Source organism: Schistocerca nitens, chromosome 11, assembly GCF_023898315.1.
Source record: "Schistocerca nitens isolate TAMUIC-IGC-003100 chromosome 11, iqSchNite1.1, whole genome shotgun sequence".
In the NCBI taxonomy this organism is placed as follows: Eukaryota; Metazoa; Arthropoda; class Insecta; order Orthoptera; family Acrididae; genus Schistocerca; species Schistocerca nitens.
Window position 1 is genome coordinate 121,739,723 of NC_064624.1, and position 26,174 is coordinate 121,765,896.

Genomic DNA, 26,174 nt, shown 5'->3' on the forward strand with positions numbered 1-26,174 from the left:
TTCAGTTATTTTACTCCCTAAATAGCAAAACTCCTTTACTACTTTAAGTGTCTCATTTCCTAATCTAATCCCCTCAGCATCACCCGATTTAATTTGACTACATTCCATTATCCTCGTTTTGCTTTTGTTGATGTTCATCTTATATTCTCCTTTCAAGACACTGTCCATTCCGTTCAACTGCTCTTCCAAGTCCTTTGCTGTCTCTGACAGAATTACAATGTCATCGGCGAACCTCAAAGTTTTTACTTCTTCTCCATGAATTTTAATACCTACTCCGAATTTTTCTTTTGTTTCCTTTACTGCTTGCTCAATATACAGATTGAATAACATCGGGGAGAGGCTACAACCCTGTCTCACTCCCTTCCCAACCACTGCTTCCCTTTCATGCCCCTCGACTCTTATAACTGCCATCTGGTTTCTGTACAAATTGTAAATAGCCTTTCGCTCCTTGTATTTTACCCCTGCCACCTTCAGAATTTGAAAGAGAGTATTCCAGTTCACGTTGTCAAAAGCTTTCTCTAAGTCTACAAATGCTAGAAACGTAGGTTTGCCTTTTCTTAATCTTTCTTCTAAGATAAGTCATAAGGTTAGTATTGCCTCACGTGTTCCAGTATTTCTACGGAATCCAAACTGATCTTCCCCGAGATCAGCTTCTACCAGTTTTTCCATTCGTCTGTAAAGAATTCGCATTAGTATTTTGCAGCTGTGACTTATTAAACTGATAGTTCAGTAATTTTCACATCTGTCATTTTCTTTTCTACTCAGTAAAAATGTTGCTGAAACTGCTTACCAAGATGATGCTAAGGGAAAAACTCAAGTGTACAAGTGGTTTGCTCGATTTAACACATTGACTGCCACGGTATAGTTGGGTTACCGACCCCTTGGGGCCATTTACTTTTTATCAATATCCTGCTTTAATTTGCTCCAAGTAAACTTGTTAACTGCAAATAAAGTGAAAATATGACATTTCAGTACATTTTTTAAAATTTTTTTTATGTGAGTTACATATGATTCACATGGCCACAGAGTGAAGGTACCAGGTGTGTCATTTGCTATGTCACTAATAATTTTAGGTTTGTACTCCTGTCAGTTTTTTATTGCATTATTTGTGTACAGTTTCATTATTGCTTTCCTGCATTGTTGCTATAGTCTTTATTCAGTGTTGTTTGCTCTGTAACGAAGTTATATTGTGGCACAGGAAAATGTGTTGTAGAAGTTATGAAGATGAACAAAGGCATGTACAGCGGCTTTTAGATTAAGTTATGGACATAAGTGATAAGATTCTGTGTCTTTATTTGGTGATAGCTCAGACAAATTGTTACCTGAGGAGACCGGAAGCAAAACCGGAAGTTCTGATGATGAAATCACACCAGTGAAGGTAGGCTGAAGAGTTTTATGTCCACATTCAGTCAAAGAACCAGACTTCACAGCTGTAAAAACCAGACAACAAAGCACCTCTAACCGTGTTAGTGCCACATCTACTGCAGTTGATTCAGGTTCAATTTAAGTAAGTGTAAAATCAGAAAGTTCTGAAGATGAAGATGACACACTTAGAACAAATACTAATGAGATTGTCTGGGGGCCAGTTACGGGTAAAAATATGAAAAACTTTTTACATTTATTCATTCCAGTTCTGGTGTAAATGCTTCTGTTGCACTAACTCTCAAAGACAAGACACCATACGATTTCTTCAAATATTTTGTAACTGATGAATTTTAGAATATGTTACTCAACAAACTAATTTGTACCAAAACATGTCTTAGAAAGTCATTTAGTAACTGTTAATTCATGACTGAAAAAGTAGACTGATGTCAGCAAAACTGAAATTGAAGAATTTTTAGGATTTTTGTTATAGATGTCACTAAATGTAAAACTGAGGATTCCAAATTATTGGTCAAGAAATATGCTCTATCACAACAATGTAAAAAATGTTATGTCACACAATCGTTTTGAACTGATTTTACATATGTGGCATTTTGCCGATAACAATATACAGACAATTTTTACACAAGTGTTCATCTAGCCCACCAGCTTCTTGAACAATCAACACATTTAGTTGGTACTCTAAGATCAAACGGAAAACTGAATCCTCAAGATGATGTAAAGGCAAAACTGAAGAAGGGGGAACAAAAAGCAAAGAAAAGTACCACAGATGTAGTAGTACTGAAATGGAAAGATAAGAGGGGTGTTCTGATGCTGAGTACTGTTCATGGAGAAGAAGAAGAAGTAGAAGTTCAAACCAGGAGGACACAAAGAAAAAACCACCAATGATAATTGACTATAATCAGTCAAAGCCTTTTATAGATCTTTCTGACCAAATGAAGTCGTACTCGCATTGTCTACGGCGGAGTGTGAAATGGTACAGGAAGCTTGCAATTGTATTGTTGACAGGGTCAGCACTGGTAAATGCTCATGCGATTTACTGATACATCGACAACAAGCAGATCTCAATCACAGAATTCAAAGAGGAAGTGACTTTGCACTACTACATACAGAAGATGCCAATGAGCCCGAGGCATCTCTCACCAAAGCCACCGCGTTACCTGCAGATTGTGCACTTGTGAACATGGGAGTGGCCAGACATAGGTGTACAATGTGCTACGAAAAAATGAGCAATGAATTTGGACGAGAGCAAGCTGTCGAGAAATGCAAACTGCATGGAAATGTAAGGATTGTGACTCACATTTTTGTGTAGACTGTTTTTTCATAAAGCACAGTGCATACAGGTGGAATGACCCAAATTTTTCAAATGGATCATATGGCTTTGGGCACTATGGGACTTAACATCTAAGGTCGTCAGTCCCCCAGAACTTAGAACTACTTAAACCTATCCAACCTAAGGACATCACACACATCCATGCCCGAGGCAGGATTCAAACCTACGACCGTAGTGGTCGCGCGATTCCAGACTGAAGCACCTAGAACTGCTCGGCCAAATTTTTCAGTTTCATTGTTGTTGCGATTAGAGTTGAAGAATGTAAATAAAACTGTATGTGATTTGCAATTTACTGTGTAAGTAAAATGTCAAACTACGAGGGCAGTTCAATAAGTAATGCAACACATTTTTTTTCTCTGCCAATTTTGGTTGAAAAAACTGGAAATTTCTTGTGGAATATTTTCAAACATTCCCGCTTCGTCTCGTATAGTTTCATTGACTTCCGACAGGTGGCAGCCCTGTACGGAGCTGTTAAAATGGCGTCTCTAACGGATGTGCGTTGCAAACAACGGGCAGTGATCGAGTTTCTTTTGGCGGAAAACCGGGGCATCTCAGATATTCATAGGCGCTTGCAGAATGTCTACGGTGATCTGGCAGTGGACAAAAGCACGGTGAGTCGTTGGGCAAAGCGTGTGTCATCATCGCCGCAAGGTCAAGCGGGACTGTCTGATCTCCCGCGTGCGGGCCGGCCATGCACAGCTGTGACTCCTGCAATGGCGGAGCGTGCGAACACACTTGTTCGAGATGATCGACGGATCACCATCAAACAACTCAGTGCTCAACTTGACATCTCTGTTGGTAGTGCTGTCACAATTGTTCACCAGTTGGGATACTCAAAGGTTTGTTCCCGCTGGGTCCCTCGTTGTCGAACCGAACACCATAAAGAGCAAAGGAGAACCGTCTGTGAGGAATTGCTTGCTCGTCATGTGGCTGAGGGTGACAATTTCTTGTCAAAGATTGTTACAGGCGATGAAACATGGGTTCATCACTTCGAACCTGAAACAAAACGGCAATCAGTGGAGTGGCGCCACACCCACTCCCCTACCAAGAAAAAGTTTAAAGCCATACCCTCAGCCGGTAAAGTCACGGTTACAGTCTTCTGGGACGCTGAAGGGGTTATTCTGTTCGATGTCCTTCCCCACGGTCAAACGATCAACTCTGAAGTGTATTGTGCTACTCTTCAGAAATTGAAGAAACGACTTCATCGTGTTCGTAGGCACAAAAATCTGAACGGACTTCTCCTTCTTCATGACAACGCAAGACCTCACACAAGTCTTCGCACCCGAGAGGAGCTCACAAAACTTCACTGGACTGTTCTTCCTCATGCACCCTACAGCCCCGATCTCGCACCGTCGGATTTCCATATGTTTGGCCCAATGAAGGACGCAATCCGTGGGAGGCACTACGCGGATGATGAAGAAGTTATTGATGCAGTACGACGTTGGCTCCGACATCGACCAGTGGAATGGTACCGTGCAGGCATACAGGCCCTCATTTCAAGGTGGCGTAAGGCCGTAGCATTGAATGGAGATTACGTTGAAAAATAGTGTTGTGTAGCTAAAAGATTGGGGAATAACCTGGTGTATTTCAATGCTGAATAAAACAACCCCTGTTTCAGAAAAAAAATGTGTTGCATTACTTATTGAACTGCCCTCGTAAATAATAAATAAATAATAAAAAGAAGAAAAGTCCAATATGAGTGAGCCATCTGAGTTATATATAACTCACGAATTCAAATGTCAACAACTACTCTTGAGCTCTTGGAAACCGTAGGCCACGAACATGATATGTTACTGGGGCCATAACGTACTATAAGACCGAGTCACAGCACGCTCCTGTGAGTTACGACTGCAACACGGAGCTTTAAATGGAAAAATGTCCGCGAGCTGTATTTACTTCACGTGGCCCGAAGAGAACACTACCTGTGAGTTATATTTAACTCATGTGGCAGTCAATGTGTTAAAAGCGGTGACATGTCAATTGATGAGAAACCTCACATTCTGGATGTCCATCAACAGCCCAAATCGACAAAATCATTGAAAAAATTCGAGAGAACGTGCTCACAGACCACTGACAGTCAATTGGTCAACTGTCAGGGATTACTGGGTTATCTTGGAGCACGGTTCAGTGAATTTTAACGGACGGTTTGGGAACGAAAAGGGTTGCTGCCAAGTTTGTTCCTCAGGTTCTGACTATCAACAAGAACATCGAGTTGAAATATGTCGTGCTTTGAAACAACAGCTTCAAACTGATCCAGATTTCTTGTCAAAGATCACTACTGGTGACAAGTCATAGTGCTACGGTTACAACCCAGAAACAAAGCAAGGCAATGGAAGACGCAATAATCACCCCATCCAAAAAAATGTAGTCAAGTCAAACCGAACATCAAAACAATGCCGATTTGCTTTGTTGCTGCCAAGGGAGTAGTTCATTCAGAGTTTGCTCCCCCGGGTCAGATCTTCAATCAAACCTTTTATTTGGAAGTTTTAAGGAGACTGTGCAACAGTGTTCGTCAAAAAAGATCCGATTTGTGGTAGACAGAAGACCGGTTCTTCCACCACGACAATGCACCTGCACCCACAGCCATCTCTTTTAGACAGTTTTTGGCTAAAAATGGCACAGTTCCGCTACCACACACACCTGACCTGGCTCCGTGTGTGATTTTCTTATTTCCACGCACGAAAAGGGACACGAAAGAACACTGATTTGACAACACTGAAGAAGTCGAGGAAAAAATGTGGGAGGGGCTGTGAGACATTTCTAAAGATGGCTACAAAAAATGTTTTGAACAGTGGAAGCACCAGTGGGACAAATGTATTAGTTGTAATGGAGAGTATTTTGAACAGTAAGATTGTTTTGTAAACAATTTGAAAATATAGAGATTTTAAAAAATAATTCTGGTTGTTTTTCTGGTACCCCCTCATACAATGGCTTTATGACACCCTTTCGAACTGAATCTCTGTGTATGCATCCAGGCCAGAGGGGATGCAATGTTATACCAATAACTGGGATCTGAAATAACATCAGACACATTCTCAACCAATGAAGTTTCATTTCATTTCTGCCTCACCTTCTTCACTTTTTTGTCAGGCAGTGTATTTGTTGTCAGCGTGTTACATTGTTAACCTTCCTAGGAGCTAGAAACAAGATCACGATAAATCTTGCATCTGACAGCCAGCAAATATGAGGCGCTGTCCAATATACGTGCTAGCAGCTACCACCTTTCTGAAATCAACAAACTGCACCCTCCTAATGAAAGCGTGGACATTAAAGGCAATAGCAGAAGTACAGCATCTTAGTGTTTAGTATTTCTATTCATTCCGATTTCGACGAGACTGTCGCTGTTTATAACAAATTATCCGGGTACATTTTAGTCTTAATCCCTGAACCATTTGTTTGAGCTAAATACCTCACTAGAAAGAGTGCTTTCATCTATTGTACTGGAAAATGTCTCCATAATATTGTTATTACGCTTCATTCTCTCAAAACATTTAGCTGCATCAGACTTCGAGTTCATTAAATAGTAGTGATTTTATAAGAAATGTCACAATTGTATGTGCAATACAATGTGTTCAGAGTCTGGTGTATCATAGTCTGTAGTATTATGTCATATGTTACAGATAAACACATACATGCTTCCAGCACAGGCAGAAACAGTTTTTGATAAACGGTATTGTAATTTTTCATGTGTTGGTGATGGTGAAACAGGAACAAAGTTAACAGCCAATTACCGCAATACTTTGCATTTGAATAGAGCAGGGTGATAACGTGGAGTATACACACATTTTGCGGTGCTAAATTTAGCACTCGACACAGTATCAACTGACTTATATGAAGTCAAACAAGCATTATGTTGCAGGAGAAAATAAATAATTGAGACTTAAAATTGGCAACTAACTATTACCACAAATAATTTGCAAACAAAATAGTGACATTTACACAGTGACAAAACAAAATCTAAGGCTGGTGGATTGCACCACTGGTAACAGTTAAAATGTTATTCAAGGCAGAAGTTTTCATTGTCTCAAACTAAAATGGAATAAACTGCATCATGGAAGAAGTAACCTATTGTCAAAGAAGCAGAATTTATTTAACTATAAATTATTCCAACCATGTGGATTTCCAGACAGCTCCTTTACTTGATTACCGAGGCAAGTATTTCATCATAGCTCATGTCTTGATTCTACTCCATCAACTACAGTTCAAACCTTGCAATACCTTCTCTTGATATACAAGTTATTAATCTCCTATTCTGTTCAAATAAGTTAGTAACATGTCTGTTGTGGTATTCAGTCTGAAGACTGGTTTGATGTAGCTCTCCTTGCCATTCTATCCTGTGCAAGGCTCTTCCACCTACAACCTTCTGAACCTGCTGACTGAATTCATGCCTTGATCTACCTCTACAATTTTTAAACCCCACACTTCCTCCCATTCCCAAACTGATGATTCTTTGATGCCTCAGGATGTGTCCAGTCAACCGATACCATCTTTCAGTCAATTTGTGCTATGAGTTTCTTGTTTCAATTAATTCAGTACCTCCTCCTCATCAATCCGTCCATCTAATGTTCAATATTCTTCTATAGCACCACATTTCAAAAGGTTTTATTCTCTTGTTGCACCTGCTTTTTTTCCAAATTCACTTCCGTGAAAGGCTACACTCTAGATAAATTACCTTCAAAAAACATTTCCTAAACAATTCTATCATATATTAAAATGTTTAAGTTTTTCACAAACATTTTTCTTGCTATCTTGGGTCTTCACTTTATATCCTCTCCCTTTTGGACATCATCAGACATTTTTCTATCCAAATAGCAAAACTCGTCCACTGCTTTCAGTACCTCATTTTCTAATCTGACTCCTTATTTTGGAGCAGACAAGCTAATTTTCACAGTAATTTTCCACTCACCTGTGTCTGTTGTTCCTCTTCTTCTTTCGAATGGGCCAGCTAAGGACCACGTTATTCAACTTTTCAGCCTGGAAAGGGACTTGATGTTTGCCCAGTAATCTCGCATTATCTGGCTGTGTTTCTCCTTTCCCTCCTTTGTCCAAAGGGCACCAGTCCTTTTACGGGGAAATCTGTCCTGAAATCTCTTTTCTTTTAGTATCCTTCTGAGAAGTGCTCGATCTCTAATGTCACTTTCAGTTATGCTCAGTCACTGGATGTCTTTCTTGACTCCTATCAGCCATGGTGTCACAGTTTTCCTGCTCTTCCAGTAGTTGAGAAGTCAGTTGGTCAGTCTTGTTTGGTCCATACTTGTGATATGTCCGTAGAAAGTGAGACGTCTCTTCCTGGCTTCATCTGTGATTTTCTCAGTACAACTATAGAGCTCCTGGTTTGATTGTCTTCTGCACTCACCATCTGTTTTGATCGGTCCCAGAATTTTTCTCAGGATCTGTCTGTTGTTCACATTATTTGCAATCAATTTTGAAGCTTTTATGGTTTCATCTTCAAACACTTTAGTGCATTTACTAAAGTAAAATACACCGTCAAGTACTTCTCATTGCTGTACCACAGCATTTTCCAGTGTCGTAAATATATTGTGAATATTAGGTTTCATATGTATCATTTTACTGGGTGCCATGGGGCAGCAACAAAAAATATTTTTGGGTGCATTTTACTTCAATAACTGTACCATACAGAAACCTTGAGACAATCTTCAGTGCTATCACAAGCAAGGGCACTGCCATTAAGAAGGCAATGGGGATGGCTCTGTTAAATGCAGAGGAGAAAGAGAACAGTTAAGAGTACACTGAAGGCCTCTGCAAGGGGACTTGTCAGATGTAGTGACTGAGGAAGAAATGGGAGTTGACTGGAAGCCATAGGGGATCCAGTCAAACTTTAATAGAACAATCATATAGGGCAAAAGAAACTGATAACATTTGTTTGGAATTTCTGAAATCATTGGAGAAAATGGCAACCAAGTGACTCAAAATTGTTAATGCTTTCGTGGCCACTTGTTGACAAACTGCCTATTGGCTTCTGTCTCGGGTTCTTCGGCCGACGTTCATCTAATGATTTTTCTGACGTTTCACCAGCACGAGTGGCTGGCATTGTCAAAGCTTCACCCTCCATTGCCGGTGGTGAACTGGAGGCGAGCTCGCGGCCGCAGACTATATGTACCTGGCGCGCCAACGTCCGAGGGCTTCTCCGCGGTCATTTCCGGTGCGGTTCTCCTCTCGCTATCTGCGACGGTCGTTCGCTGCAGTACGGGAAGCCAGGATCCGTTTACCTTAAGGCTTTCCTCTTTCTTGTTGAAACTGTTCGCGTGTTTTTGGATTTCTACAGCTTCTCTGAACAAGCGCGTGTGATAGTGCTTCTCTACAGCCAGACACGGAAATTCTGGCTGTAGAGAAGCACTATCACACGCGCTTGTTCAGAGAAGCTGTAGAAATCCAAAAACACGCGAACAGTTTCAACAAGAAAGAGGAAAGCCTTAAGGTAAACGGATCCTGGCTTCCCGTACTGCAGCGAACGACCCTCGCAGGTAGCGAGAGGAGAACCGCACCGGAAATGACCGCGGAGAAGCCCTCGGACGTTGGCGCGCCAGGTACATATAGTCTGCGGCCGCGAGCTCGCCTCCAGTTCACCACCGGCAATGGAGGGTGAAGCTTTGACAATGCCAGCCACTCGTGCTGGCGAAACGTCAGAAAAATCATTAGATGAACGTCGGCCGAAGAACCCGACACAGAAGCCAATAGGCAGTTTGTCAACCAAGTGACTGTTCAGATTGATGTATAGGACCTACATATCTGGAGACATACAATCACGCTTTCAGAAAAAAAAATATCATCCACACAATCCCAAAGACAGAGGGGAAAAAAAAAAAACAGATGAATGCGAGAACTATCACACAATGAGCTTAACAGCTCATGCATCCACGTTCCTGACAAGAATAACACACAGAAGAATAGAAAAGAAAATTGAGAATCTGTTAGATAACTATCAGCGTCGCCTCTGGAAAGATAAGATGTGAGAAGCATTTGTGGCATTGCGACTGACAATGGAAGTGAGGCTTAAGAAAAATGAAGACACATTTGTAGGACTTGTTGACCTGGAAAAAGTGTTCGACAATGTAAAATGGTGCAATGTGTCTGAAATTCTGAGAAAAATAGGAATAAGCTACAGGGAAAGAGAGATAACATACAATATGTACAAGACCCAAGACGGAACAATAAGAATGGAAGACCAAGAACAAAGGGTTCAGACTGAAAAGGGTGGAGAACAGGGATGTAGTCTTTCGACCTTACTGTTCAATCTATACACTGAACAAACAACGATGAAAATAAAATAAAAGTTCAAAATTGAGATTAAAATTCAGGGTGAAAGAATTTACTAACTTCTGTTTGGTGCAGAATCCTTGAACATATTCTCAGTTGGAATATGATACATTTTCTTGAGACTGAGAAGCTTATGTCCACAAATCAGCATCGTTTTAGAAAGCATTACACAAGCTAAACTCAGCTTGCCCTTTTCTGACATGGTATACTGTGAACTAGGGATGAAGGACAACAGGCAGATTCCATATACCTAGATTTCCAGAAAGCATTTGACACTGTGCCCCACTGCAGGCTGTTAACAAAGGTACGAGATATGGAATAAGTTCACCGGTATGTGAGTGGCTCGAAGACTTCTTAAATAATAGAACCCACTGTGTTGTCCTCGATGGCGAGTGTTCATCAGAGACAAGGGCACAATCAAGAGTGCCCCACGAAAATGTGACAGAACTGCTGTTAATTCTCTATTCAGGATGTTTCAGAGGTGATGGTCAATATTCAGTGATATGACAGGAATGATCATTCGAAAATGTGAAAATTACAGAACCATCAGTTTAATAAGTCACAGCTGCAAAATACTAACACGAATTCTTTACAGACGAATGGAAAAACTCGTAGAAGCCGACCTCAGGGAAGATCAGTTTGGATTCCGTAGAAATGTTGGAACACATGAGGCAATACTGACTCAACGACTTATCTTAGAAGAAAGATTAAGGAAAGGCAAACCTGTGTATTGAGCAAGCAGTAAAGGAAACAAAAGAAAAATTCGGAGTAGGTATTAAAATCCATGGAGAAGAAATAAAAACTTTGAGGTTCGCCGATGACATTGTAATTCTGTCAGACACAGCAAAGGACTTGGAAGAGCAGTTGAACGGGATGGACAGTGTCTTGAAAGGAGGATATAAGATGAACATCAACAAAAGCAAAACGAGGATAATGGAATGTAGTCGAATTAAGTCGGGTGATGCTGCGGGAATTAGATTAGGAAATGGGACACATAAAGTAGTAGATGAATTTTACTGATGATGGTCGAAGTAGAGAGGATATAAAATCTAGACTGGCAATGGCAAGGAAATCGTTTCTGAAGAAGAGAAATTTGTTAACATCGAGTATAGATTTAAGTGTCAGGAAGTCGTTTCTGAAAGTATTTGTATGGAGTGTAGCCATGTATGGAAGTGAAACATGGATGATAAATAGTTTGGACAAGAAGAGGCTAGAAGCTTTCGAAATGTGGTGCTGCAGAAGAATGCTGAAGATTATATGGGTAGATCACATAACTAACGAGGAGGTATTGAATAGAATTGGGGAGAAGAGGAGTTTGTGGCACAACTTGACAAGTAGGAGGGATCTGTTGGTAGTTCATGTTCTGAGGCATCGAGGGATCACCAATTTAGTATTGGAGGGCAGCGTGGAGGGTAAACGTCGTAGAGGGAGACCGAGAGATGAATTCACTAAGCAGATTCAGAAGGATGTAGGTTGCAGTAGGTACTGGGAGATGAAGAAACTTGCACAGGATAGGGTAGCATGGAGAGCTGCATCAAACCAGTCTCAGGACTGAAGACCACAACAACAACAACGATCATTCAAAACAAAAAAGTCAAATAAACACGGGCTCTAAACCACATACCTTAAGAGCTATCAGCAGTTCTCGATATTCAGTACTGTGCATAAAATCTCTTCTACTACAAGCTCTTTTCTTTCCATATTTTGGGAAGTGGAAGTATGGACCAAAACAAGAAAAAAATGCCCAGTAAACATGTGCTGTAGAATGCATACCTTAGGAGCTATGTGCACTTGTTCATCTTCACTGCTTTTAAACATAACTCTTCTAATGAACAAGTGCTCTTAACTTTTATGGCATGCATATTAGAGCACATGTTTACTGGACCTTTTTTCCTTGTTTTGGTCCATACCACCTCCTCCCAAAACATGGAAAGAAAAGAGCTTGCAGTGGAAGAGATTTGTTTTACAGTATGGAAGATCAAGAATTGGTCATAGCTCTTAAAATATATGTGTTAGAGCCCATGCTCACTTGACTTTTTTGTTTCGAGTGATTGTTCCTGTCATATTCCTGAATATTGAATATCACTCCTGGAATACCCTGTATACATAAATGATTTGGTGGACAGGGTAGTCAGCGATCTGCAGTTGTTTGCTGATGATGCTGCGGTGTATGGTAAGGTACCAAAGTTGAGCAACTGTAGGAAGATACAAGAAGACTGACAAAATTTCTTGATGGTGTGATGAATGGCAGCTAGCTCTAAACATGGAAAACTTAAGTTAGGGAGGGGGGGGGGGGGGGGGGTAGGATGTCAAACGGGCCGACTTGGAGCAGGAGAGGCACCACAGGACATTTTAATTTCCACTGACTATACTTCTACAAATAAATTCATAAAACTTTCTCAGCATGACCAGGAAGGATTCAGAATTCACACTTGTAGCAATGGAAGTTCGAAAACATAATGAAATTTTTTTTTTTTTTTTTTTTTTTTTTTACATGTGAAATTTCATCCTTTTTTTTGACTTACTAATGGCTGCACTTATTGCTGTAGGTACACTTTTCTTCATAAGTAAGAGAGATACTACGACGAATTTTGCACAGCATACAAACCATACTTAAAGGTATATGAAACCCTAGAATTTTCAAAATCTATTAAAAACTGTGGTAAAAATTGAGGTAATTAACTATAAAATTTGTGTTTTTTCTAAACACGAAGTTTAAAATATAATAGCTCATTCCTTTTTTCATAAATTAAATAAATTATAGAGTTTCACACAACTGTAAGTATGGTATGTATGCTGTGCAAAATTCATCGAAGAATCTCTCTAACATATGAAGAAATGTGTACCTATAGCAACATATGCAGCCATTAGTAAGTGAATAAGATGATGAAATTTGACATGTAAAAAAAATTATTTTGTTATGTTTTCAAACTTCCACTGCAATGAGTGTGAATCCTGAATCCTTCCTGGTGATGTTGACAAAGTTTTATGAATTTATTTGTAAAAGTATAGACACTGGTTTTTAAAATGTCCTGTGATGCCTCTCCTGCTCCAAGTCGGTCCGTTTGACGTCCTACCCCCCTTAAAGTGGTAAAGCAGATGAGTAAGAAAATTAAACCTGCAGTGTTCAGATACAGTGAATTAGTGTCCTGCTTGACAGTGTCAAGTCATTTGCATATCTGAGCGTAGCATTGCAAAGTGATATGAGGGGGAACGAGCATGTCAGAACTGCGGTAGGGAAGGTGAATGGTCAACTTCTGTTTACGGGGAGAATTTTAGAAAAGAGCGATTCACCTGTAAAGGAGACTGCATACAGGACATTGGTGCGACCTATTCTTGAATACCGCTTGAGTGTTCTCCAATACTGCTCGAGTTTTTGGGGTCTGTACCAGTTCAGATTGAGGGAAGACATCGAAGCAGTTCGGAGGCGGGCTGTGAGATTTGTTACCAGTAGGTTTGAACAACATGTAAGTGTTATGGAGATGCTTCAAGAAGTCAAATGGGAATACCTGGAGGGAAGACATCGTTCTTTTCGAGGAACTAAACACCTTTTTCCAAAGCTGTTTCACAGAGGAAGACCGAACTGCAGTTCCTTCTCTAAATCCTCGCACAAACGAAAAAATGGCTGACATCGAAATAAGTGTCCAAGGAATAGAAAAGCAACTGGAATCACTCAACAGAGGAAAGTCCACTGGACCTGACGGGATACCAGTTCGTTTCTACACAGAGTACGCGAAAGAACTTGCCCCCCTTCTAACAGCCGTGTACCGCAAGTCTCTAGAGGAACGGAGGGTTCCAAATGATTGGAAAAGAGCACAGGTAGTCCCAGTCTTCAAGAAGGGTCGTCGAGCAGATGCGCAAAACTATAGACCTATATCTCTGATGTCGATCTGTTGTAGAATTTTAGAACATGTTTTTTGCTCGAGTATCATGTCGTTTTTGGAAACCCAGAATCTACTACGTAGGAATCAACATGGATTCCGGAAACAGCGATCGTGTGAGACCCAACTCGCGTTATTTGTTCATGAGACCCAGAAAATATTAGATACAGGCTCCCAGGTAGATGATCTTTTTCTTGACTTCAGGAAGGCGTTCGATACTGTTCCGCACTGTCGCCTGATAAACAAAGTAAGAGCCTACGGAATATCAGACCAGCTGTGTGGCTGGATTGAAGAGTTTTTAGCAAACAGAACACAGCATGTTGTTATCAATGGAGAGACGTCTACAGACGTTAAAGTAACCTCTGGCGTGCCACAGGGGAGTGTTATGGGACCATTGCTTTTCACAATATATATAAATGACCTAGTAGATAGTGTCGGAAGTTCCATGCGGCTTTTCGCGGATGACGCTGTAGTATACAGAGAAGTTGCAGCATTAGAAAATTGTAGCGAAATGCAGGAAGATCTGCAGCGGATGGGCACTTGGTGCAGGGAGTGGCAACTGTCCCTTAACATAGACAAATGTAATGTATTTCGAATACATAGAAAGAAGGATCCTTTATTGTATGATTATATGATAGCGGAACAAACACTGGTAGCAGTTACTTCTGTAAAATATCTGGGAGTATGCGTGCGGAACGATTTGAAGTGGAATGATCATATAAAATTAATTGTTGGTAAGGCGGGTACCAGGTTGAGATTCATTGGGAGAGTGGTTAGAAAATGTAGTCCATCAACAGAGGAGGTGGCTTACAAAACACTCGTTCGACCTATACTTGAGTATTGCTCATCAGTGTGGGATCCGTACCAGATCGGGTTGACCGTTGAGATAGAGAAGATCCAAAGAAGAGCGGCGCGTTTCATCACAGGGTTATTTGGTAACCGTGATAGCGTTACAGAGATGTTTAATAAACTCAAGTGGCAGACTCTGCAAGAGAGGCGCTCTGCATCGCGGTGTAGCTTGCTGTCCAGGTTTCGAGAGGGTGCGTTTCCGGATGAGGTATCGAATATATTGCTTCCCCCTACTTATACCTCCCGAGGAGATCACGAATGTAAAATTAGAGAGATTAGAGCGCGCACGGAGGCTTTCAGACAGTCGTTCTTCCCGTGAACCGTACGCGACTGGAACAGAAAAGGGAGGTAATGACAGTGGCACGTAAAGTGCCCTCCGCCACACAACGTTGGGTGGCTTGCGGAGTATAAATGTAGATGTAGATGTAGAAAATTTAGAGGACTGTCATTTGAAGCTGACTGCCAAACAATTAGGGCTCATCCGGAGGCATATAGATAGTCATTTTACCCTCGCTCTATTTGCGAGTGGAACAGGAAAGGATACGACTAGTAGTGGTACAGGGTACCCTCTGCCACACACCATACGGTGGCCTGCGGAGTATCTATGTGGATGTAGCTCAACGATAAAATTCAGTACTGACATTGCTATCCTCAGGGAAAGTGAACAAAAAATACAGGACCTGCTGTATGGAATAAACAGACTAATGAGTATACAACATAGACTGAGAGCAAATTGAAGAAAGACGAAAGTAATAAGAAGTAGCAGAAATGAGAACAGAGAGAAACTTAACATCGGGCTTGATGAAGTCAAGGAATTCTACTACGTAGGCAGCAAAATAACCGATTTCAGACGGAGCATGGCGGACATCAAAAGCAGACTAGTACAGGCAAAGAGGGCAGAAAATCTACTCGTATCAAACATATGCCTTAATTTGAGGAAAAAATTTCTGAGAACGTACAATTTGAGAACAACATTGTACGGTAGTGAGTCACGGACTGTGGGAAAACTGGAACAGAATAGAACTGAAGTATCTGAGATGTGGTGCTACTGGAGAATGTTAGAAAGCAGGTAGACCATCAGGTCAAGGAATGAGGAGGTTCTGCACAGAGTCACTGAAGAAAGGAGCAGGTGGGAAGCACTGACAGGAAGAAAGGACACGATGACAGGAGATGTGCTAAGACACCAGGGAATATCTCCCACGGTACTAAAAGCAATTTGTAGAGGGAAAAACTGTAGGAAAAGATTGGATACATCGAACAAATCGTTGACGACATAGGATAGAAGTTCTACTCCGAGATGAATAGGTTGGCGCAAGAGAGGAATTCGTAGCAGCCGCATCGAACCAATCAGACAACTGTTGACTCAAAAAACTGAGCTTAAGTGTCTGAAGAAGAAGTCATACAAGGCTTCAAAATTGGTTGCAAATAAAGGACAAAGAGAGCAAAGTGGAAATTTAGTATGAAAACAGCCTGTGTGCTTCAAAGCAATATAATTTACAGCTGAATTCCTCATTATCCAGCATAACAAAAGCAACAAAATAACCTAATTTTCTCAGCATCACCTGACTTCATTCGACTACATTCCATCACCTCGGTTTTACTTTTGTTGACGATCAGGGCATCTCATATTTTGGACAAGATGTGTGTATTTTAATTTTCAAGAAACTAGCAAAAGTGGCATGTGAAATGAAACATAATAAAACAAAATATTAAAAAAAACAAGTGTAACAAAATTAACCATCAGAACCCCAGGTCAGGGGGAAACTTAGCGGATGGGGTAAGAAGGAAAGCCCTTCCTTCTTTTCCCATCTGGTAAACCTCCCCTGATCTGGGGTTCTGTGCAACTTTTCCAAACTGTCCAAATTTCCTAAGCTTCCCCAGTCCTCTCTTCCTTCCCTCTCAACCCTTCTGCCAGAATAAGAAGAAGAAGCCACACACTCTGAAAGCTTTCAAATTAAAATATCTTTATATGTGTGTTCTCCTGCGACCACTTTGTGAGCAGATTTTTTTATCCATCCAATTACATAATATTTTCAAAAATATCTTATTTTGGTTGATATAAAAATGGTGGTGATGATGCATCACCTTCACCATCATCATCATCATCTTGGACAGTTTCTGGCCTCTGGCCAGGTCTGTTTGGAAGGTAAACCTCTTCATCGTCTTCTGTCTTGCCACCATCTCTCCGTCTTCAACTTGGTCCAGTCTTCTCCTTTCTTCTGGATGCATTCCTCCACTCCTTTCAGCCATGTGTCTCTACGAGGTGCATTCAAGTTCTAAGGCCTCCGATTTTTTTTCTGCGGACAGGAAAGAGATAGAAACATGTGCATTGTTTTAAAATGAGGCCGCGTTCATTGTCAATACGTCCCAGAGATGGCAGCACCGTACGGCAGATGGAATTTTACCGCCAGCGGCGAGAATGAGAACTGTTTTAAATACTTAAAATGGTGACGTTTTCCTTACTTGAACAGCGTGCAATCATCCGTTTTCTGAATTTGCGTGGTGTGAAACCAATTGAAATTCATCGACAGTTGAAGGAGACGTGTGGTGATGGAGTTATGGATGTGTCGAAAGTGCGTTTGTGGGTGCGACAGTTTAATGAAGGCAGAACATCGTGTGACAACAAACCGAAACAACCTTGGGCTCTTACAAGCCGGTCTGACGACACGATCGAGAAAGTGGAGAGAATTGTTTTGGGGGATCACCGAATGACTGTCGAACAGATCGCCTCCAGAGTTGGCATTTCTGTGGGTTCTGTGCACACAATCCTGCATGACGACCTGAAAATGCGAAAAGTGTCATCCAGGTGGGTGCCACGAATGCTGACGGACGACCACACGGCTGCCCGTGTGGCATCTTGCCGAGCAATGTTGACGCGCAACGACAGCACGAATGGGACTTTCTTTTCGTCGGTTGTGACAATGGATAAGACGTGGATGCCATTTTTCAATCCAGAAACAAAGCGCCAGTCAGCTCAATGGAAGCACACAGATTCACCGCCACCAAAAAAATTTCGGGTAACCGCCAGTGCTGAAAAAATGATGGTGTCCACATTCTGGGACAGCGAGGGCGTAATCCTTACCCATTGCGTTCCAAAGGGCACTACAGTAAGAGGTGCATCCTACGAAAATGTTTCGAAGAACAAATTCCTTCCTGCACTGCAACAAAAACGTCCGGGAAGGGCTGCGCGTGTGCTGTTTCACCGAGACAACGCACCCGCACATCGAGCTAACGTTACGCAACAGTTTCTTCGGGATAACAACTTTGAAGTGATTCCTCATGCTCCCTACTCACCTGACCTGGCTCCTAGTGACTTTTGGCTTTTTCCAACAATGAAAGGCACTCTCCGTGGCCGCACATTCACCAGCCGTGCTGCTATTGCCTCAGCAATTTTCCAGTGGTCAAAACTAGACTCCTAAAGAAGCCTTCGCCGCTGCCATGGAACCGTGGCGTCAGTGTTGTGAAAAATGTGTACGTCTGCAGGGCGATTACGTCGAGAAGTAACGCCAGTTTCATCGATTTCGGGTGAGTAGTTAATTAGAAAAAAAATCGGAGGCCTTAGAACTTGAATGCACCTCGTGTATCTTCTTCTTGGTCTCTTTCCTTCCAGCTTCATCTCGTGTATCCTCCTGGTATCTTCTTCTCCTCCATTCACTTAAAATGCCCATACCCAGCCTTGATTTCTCTATCTCCTCCTGTAATAGTTCCACCTTCATTAACTCTCTGATCCTCTCATTTCTTAACCTGTCTATCTTTGTCACTCAAGAATTTCGTCTCACTAGCTTGATTAGATTAGATTAGATTAGATTAGATTAGATTAATACTAGTTCCATGGATCATGAATACGATATTTCGTAATGATGTGGAACGAGTCGAATTTTCCAATACATGACATAATTAGGTTAATTTAACAACATACTTAAGTTAATATAACAACTTTATTTTATTGTGTTTTTTTGTTTTTCTTTATTTTTTATTTTTATTTTTTTAATTTAATTTAATTTTTTTTAATTTTTTTTTTTTTCTTAATTTACATCTAACAATTCCTCTATGGAGTAGAAGGAGTTGTCATTCATAAATTCTTTTAATTTCTTCTTAAATACTTGTTGGTTATCTGTCAGACTTTTGATACTATTTGGTAAGTGACCAAAGACTTTAGTGCCAGTATAATTCACCCCTTTCTGTGCCAAAGTTAGATTTAATCTTGAATAGTGAAGATCATCCTTTCTCCTAGTATTGTAGTTATGCACACTGCTATTACTTTTGAATTGGGTTTGGTTGTTAATAACAAATTTCATAAGAGAGTATATATACTGAGAAGCTACTGTGAATATCCCTAGATTCTTAAATAAATGTCTGCAGGATGATCTTGGGTGGACTCCAGCTATTATTCTGATTACACGCTTTTGTGCAATAAATACTTTATTCCTCAGTGATGAATTACCCCAAAATATGATGCCATATGAAAGCAATGAGTGAAAATAGGCGTAGTAAGCTAATTTACTAAGATGTTTATCACCAAAATTTGCAATGACCCTTATTGCATAAGTAGCTGAACTCAAACGTTTCAGCAGGTCATCAACGTGTTTCTTCCAATTTAATCTCTCATCAATGGACACACCTAAAAATTTGCAATATTCTACCTTAGCTATATGCTTCTGATTAAGGTCTATATTTATTAATGGCGTCATACCATTCACTGTACGGAACTGTATGTACTGTGTCTTATCAAAATTCAGTGAGAGTCCGTTTACAAGGAACCACTTAGTAATTTTCTGAAAGACAGTATTGACAATTTCATCAGTTAATTCTTGTTTGTCAGGTGTGATTACTATACTTGTATCATCAGCAAAGAGAACTAACTTTGCCTCTTCATGAATATAGAATGGCAAGTCACTAATATATAATAAGAACAACAAAGGACCCAAGACTGACCCTTGTGGAACCCCATTCTTGATAGTTCCCCAGTTTGAGGAATGTGCTGATCTTTGCATGTTACGAGAACTACTTATTTCTACTTTCTGCACTCTTCCAGTTAGGTACGAATTAAACCATTTGTGCACTGTCCCACTCATGCCACAATACTTGAGCTTGTCTAGCAGAATTTCATGATTTACACAATCAAAAGCCTTTGAGATATCACAAAAAATCCCAATGGGTGGTGTTCGGTTATTCAGATCATTCAAAATTTGACTGGTGAAAGCATATATGGCATTTTCTGTTGAAAAACCTTTCTGGAAACCAAACTGACATTTTGTTAGTACTTCATTTTTACAGATATGTGAAGCTACTCTTGAATACATTACTTTCTCAAAAATTTTGGATAAAGCTGTTAGAAGGGAGATTGGACGGTAATTGTTGACATCAGATCTTTGTACTTTGCTTTCCTCTTTTCCTTTCATAACCCAGGTTTTGGATGCATACGTCAGGATCAGGACATAGTATGACCAGTATATAACATTTTTACTGATCCTTCCTCCATATCAGGCTTCTGACACTCTTCTGAAATGCTTCTGGGTTTCTCCCCCACTCGTTTATTTCTCTGTCATTTTTTCCATCTTCCTGTATCAGTTTTCCTACGTACTTGAAACTCTCCACTCTCCTCAATCATTCCCCATCAATTGTTATTCCAGCTGTTCCTCTCTCCTTCATTCCTGTTGTGATAATCATCTCACTCTTACTTGTACTAAATTTCATCCCATATTCTTGTACTAAATTTCATCCCATATTCTTGTACTGTTTGTTCCCATACGTCGAACTGCTCTTGTACTTCCTCCTCCTCATTCCCCCAAACCACCAGATCATCTGCAAACACCATAGCTTTCATCTTCCTTTCACCAATTAACTGTGCTACTGTACTCATTATATCATCAATCACTACAATGAAGAGTAATGGTGAAAGTGCACTTCCCGGCCTCAAGCCGTTCTTCTGTTCAGTGGTGGTGGTTAGTTTTTAACGTCCCGTCGACAACGAGGTCATCAGAGACGGAGCGTAAGCTCGGGTTAAGGAAGGATTGGGAAGGAAATCGGCCGTGCCCTTTCAAAGGAACCATCCCGGCATTTGCCTGAAACGATTTAGGGAAATCACGGAAAACCTAAATCAGGAGGGCCGGAGACGGGATTGAACCGTCGTCCTCCCGAATGCGAGTCCAGTGTGCTAACAACTGCGCCACCTCGCTCGGTTCTTCTGTTCAATCCAAGCTAATCCCCCCACTCCTCCCTACTTTCACACAGCTCACACTTCCATGGTACATTTCCCTTATCCTCCAAATAATCTGTTTTGCTACTCCTCTGCTCTCCAGGGGCTTCCACACTTTGCTTCTATGTGCACTATCATACGCTTTTCCAATGACCAGGAAGGTTGATACAAAATCAACGACCAGAAATTCATGTACGAAAGCCTGTGCAAACACTAAAATTGTAACATTCCTGTTGGGCACGCGAAAAAATCTTTTTTTCCTTCCCAAAGCAAGTGGGAAGTATTTCCCAAAGTTTGTACCATTGATAGTTGCACCTAGCATCCATGGATCATATCTGGAAACATTGCCCAAATTATTCAAAATGGCTGGCAACAATCTGTTTGGACATGCGGTTCTAGTCACATGCCTAACAATCTAAGCTAATTTTTCTGTGCTGAAGCTGTGAAATGGTGCCTTCTGGCTTGAGAACTTCTGTGCTGTAACTTCACCACCAAGTGAGTCTACCTGAACAATCAGTTCTCATCTAATTACGTATGTTTCTGAAATATGAGGTGTGGCGTTTTGCAAGTTTCATTTTGTTAGGCACGCAGCAAGGCTGTTCTTACTTCGAAATACTGATTAAATCTGGTGGCCGTGTCTCTCAGACCCGAGAAAGTAAGCTGGCACAACTGGAGAAAGAAGCTAGCAGGTGAAGAAGAAAAACATTGTAAAGTGAAGCAGTCAGTGAGAGGCAGAGAGTATCGCCAAAATGAGAAAATTAGAGCAACACTGGCAGGAAAAGAAGAGCAACACAAAAGGGCTGCAGCAAGTAAACACTGTCAGACAGAGCAGGAAAAACTTAAAAAGGAGAAACAAGAAACCAGTGTTCAATAAAATTTCTCCTGAAGCATTGGGAAAAGCAATCTGCAGAGCTCGGAAAGCACTGACGAAGTCACACAATAAACAACCGGCAATGCTACAGCAAATTTACTGCAAACAGAAAAAGACGTTGGTGAAAAGTTATTCAAAGGGAGGTCTGATAAACACTGATCAAAGTGAGTATCTGTGATGTGATTAAGGCTATTTATGTCTGCAATATTAGCTACTATCAATTTATTAGCAATTATCAATTCTGAGTCTAATGCGGACCTACAAGATATGGCCATTGCTACCTCAAATGTAGATGACGTGACAGACGAGACTAATTTTGTAAAACCAACAATGCCATCTTTGTGTGGCCACATGAGAAGCATGAATGTGTTCTGACTGATGGCACCAACATAGTGTCCGTTTTACCTGACCAACAACTGGCAGAAGGGGTGAACTTATCTGCTGTTGGCATTTCTGGTTACAATATGCATTAAGGGGCTCCGGAAAGGTTCAAAATCATGAAAAGTTCAATTTTTACTTTTTTGCGTTTTCTGAATCTGCAGACTATTACCTTTTAATAGATATATAATTTATTCAATTCCGAAGACTACAACTATTTTTAATTTTTTTTAAAATGTGTTCTACATGGGCGTGACCCACTGTGGCGCTGTTAAACTGCTGTCAAATGGTGTTATTATTAACGTCCGTGTTCATCAGGTACATTTTAGTGATGTGAGATAAAGTATGTGTTGTGGCTAACCTGTGATGGTTCAATATATATCGCTGGTGTGATTGTCGATTGTTTCATGTTTATTTACTCTGTCGTTATCTTGAAAATATTCGTAATTAATTCTGTTTCTTGAGTCTCTGTTTTGTTGAAGTATAATAATGAGTAAAAGTAAAGTTATTAGAAATCCTCTGAAGGCTTTTAAGAAAAGGAGAAATGTTGGAAAGCCAAAGGTATTTAGAAATATGGGAATGAAGATAGGTTCTAACATGGTACGAGCGATGCTTGCTTTAGACAAGGAATGCCTTCGGGCTGCAGACAGGGCTGTAAAGAGTCTAGAAATACAAGCAAGAGTAAACAGGAGGAGGAACAAGAGGAAGCTGGAGGAGGAGTTTGCAGAGGATGAAGATAATCCATCCTATGGACCTGGAATGCACTAAAAAGTTAATCCAATCTTTGTCGCTCGATTCCCAAAACTTTTATTTTCTCATACTAATTACATGTTTTCTAAGGATCTTCCAAACATATTTGTTTCAAACTTTCAGTAAATGTTACACAGTACCTTCTGCATAATTTAACACAGCCTTTTCCCAAAAAACTGTATATTTTTGAATATATACATAAAAAGTTGCAAAAAAATGTTGTGAATTTTCATTACAATTGAAAAAAAATCATCTTTAATAACTGAACTAAAATTTTGTAAAATCCCTGTGTTAAGTTGGAGCCCATATTCCAATAAATAACCTGTAAAAAGTTCAACTTCCTACCTCAAATACTTTGTGAGGAAAGATGTAATTTATAAGCGTTATTTTAACATTGCAAGTATAGGGCGTTCCGGAGCCCCTTAAGCAGTTTGTTTATTTATATGGTTGCTTTGTTTGATATTTAATGTCTGTTTATGAATGTAGCTTTAAGTACACTGTTGCCTTATTTGATACTTAATGCATGTTTATGGATGTAGCCTTATATTGTAATTGTGGACCTCACTCTGACAACTTTCTGGGAAGTGTAGCTATCATTATGGGGTAGTCTGATAAATTCATAGATTAAATAAGCTTTTACCCTTGTCTTATAGTGCTTTTTTAGTATATCTCAATCGGTTTTTAAGCTCTACGGCAACTAAATTTTGTAAGGACAAAGTCTCACATGCCTAAACAGTCACGTACTTATTCCTTTCGCTGCTGTGGGCACGAATATGCATCCTGTTATGCTGTTCCCCAGGTGTTGTGGACATGTATACGCATGCTGCTTGGATATTCCTACTCACTATGGACATTTAAATGTGTCCGGAGTCACCAACTTCTCACTGCTACAGAGGAGTTACCTCCATATCTCGGTAAATTAAAAAGTTTCAAGTATTTATCATACAATACACATGCTTCACTGTATGCTATTACATGAAAAAAAAACCTCATTTCAATATCTTTAATTGTTTATGAGATATGACAATCTTTATGACCACACAATTCAACTTTCCTTTGGATATAAGACCCAATAACTTGAGAATGAAATGAGATATTCTTCTGCTCTCAATTTTAAATAAAATGTCATTCACTGCAATGTATGAACTAATCAACCATATGCAAAGTTTACACAGTGCGTTTTTATCTTGTGAACTCTTTAAACTTCCATGCACTGTTTTAATTTGATGCAGCACAGAAAGACAGATAATGAAAAGAAATGCAGTTCTTTATCAAGTTAAGATATCAGGCTGTAAGATGTGCAAAAATCAAATTTTTCATCTGATAGTTACGAGAAATCAGATGAGTATTTCATATTGGCCAGAATGTCATCTCTCAGCAAAGGTGATGTTTTCCCAAATTGGATGCAGGGCAGTAAATATGGTGCTGCTGCTGTGGTCTTCAGTCCTGAGACTGGTTTGATGCAGCTCTCCATGCTACCCTATCCTGTGCAAGCTGCTTCATCTCCCAGTACCTACTGCAACCTACATCCTTCTGAATCTGCTTAGTGTATTCATCTCTTGGTCTCCCCCTACGATTTTTACCCTCCACGCTGCCCTCCAATACTAAATTGGTGATCCCTTGATGCCTCAGAACATGTCCTACCAACCGATCCCTTCTTCTAGTCAAGTTGTGCCACAAACTCCTCTTCTCCCCAATCCTATTCAGTACCTCCTCATTAGTTATGTGATCTACCCACCTTATCTTCAGCATTCTTCTGTAGCACCACATTTCGAAAGCTTCTATTCTCTTCTTGTCCAAACTATTTACCGTCCATGTTTCACTTCCATACATGGCTACACTCCATACAAATACTTTCAGAAATGACTTCCTGACACTTAAATCTATACTCGATGTTAACAAATTTCTCTTCTTCAGAAACGCTTTCCTTGCCATTGCCAGTCTACATTTTATATCCTCTCTACTTCGACCATCATCAGTTATTTTGCTCCCCAAATAGCAAAACTCATTTAATACTTTAAGTGTCTCATTTCCTAATCTAATACCCTCAACATCACCCGACTTAATTTGACTACATTCCGTTATCCTCGTTTTGCTTTTGTTGATGTTCATCTTATATCCTCCCTTCAAGACACCATCCATTCCGCTCTGTTCTTTATCATGTGAATATATCAGACTGCAACATGTGCAAAAATCAAATTTTTCATCTGATAGTTCTTGAGAAATCAGATGTTGAATATTTCATATTAGCCAAAATGTCATCTTTCAACACAGGCAATGTTTTACCTAATTTGATGCGGGGCAGTAAATAGGATGAATAACAGAAAGAAACTCAGTCTTTATCATGTGAAGACATCAGACTGCAAGATGTGCAAAAATCATATTTTTTCCAACTAATAGTTTTCGAAAAATTAGATGATAAGTATTTCGTATCAGCCAGAACACCGTCTCCCGGCACAAGTGCCACCATTTGGCGATCAGTATAGGCATAACGAAAGCCACCTCAGTACGGAATGCGGTGAGCTCATCAGTAGCAGCAACAGGGTTAACGCACACTAGCATCTGTAATAATATATGGGGTGGTTGGAAACTGAAAAGGTGATAAGGGTGCTACAGGGTAGATTGTGCTGAGAAAAAATTGTTAAGAGAAAAATGCAGTAAGATGTGCCAGTTCCGAGTTATTTAACATCGAAGTTAGCCAGTCAGCCAATGTGTGTGCCAACTCGAGTGCCCTACAGGACAAGGTGTCAACAAACACATTCAGTTTCCTAAAACCGGACAAGAAAGCAATACAAAAATTTGACATTGGGTGTGGATCAAACCCGAGCCAAATGCTACGCAGTCTCATGTGCTATCATCTTTGCTACGAGAACAACTGACACCAATTGTATCTGGCGGGGCTCTCGAATTTGTGCACACAGTGGCCTGGTTCGCTAACTTTGGTGCTAATTAACTCGAAAGTGGCAGAATGCACAAAATTTTTTTTAAACAATTATTTCGCAGAACAAACTACCCTGAGCATCCTTAAAAGCTTTTCAGGCTGTTTCTGACCACCCTATATAACAAGTAGCAGGAATACAGAAATGAAGTTTCATTACTACGTAGTCATAATGAAATGTTATTGTACATTAAATTTGAAACAAAACATCAGAAGATTTTCTCAAAGTACCAAAATGATTGTTTTTCATGTCTTTTCTCTGTCATATACCTAACAAATGTAAACTAATTTGTTTTGTTACCAAAAAGAAAAAT

At 40.2% G+C, this 26,174-nt stretch overlaps 1 protein-coding gene across 6 annotated transcripts in view; it reads right to left on the reverse strand.

Moving 5' to 3' along the window:
* LOC126212854 (histone acetyltransferase KAT2A) overlaps positions 1-26,174 on the reverse strand; it is a 390,973-nt gene that overhangs the window by 128,833 nt on the left and 235,966 nt on the right. The window lies entirely within an intron of this gene.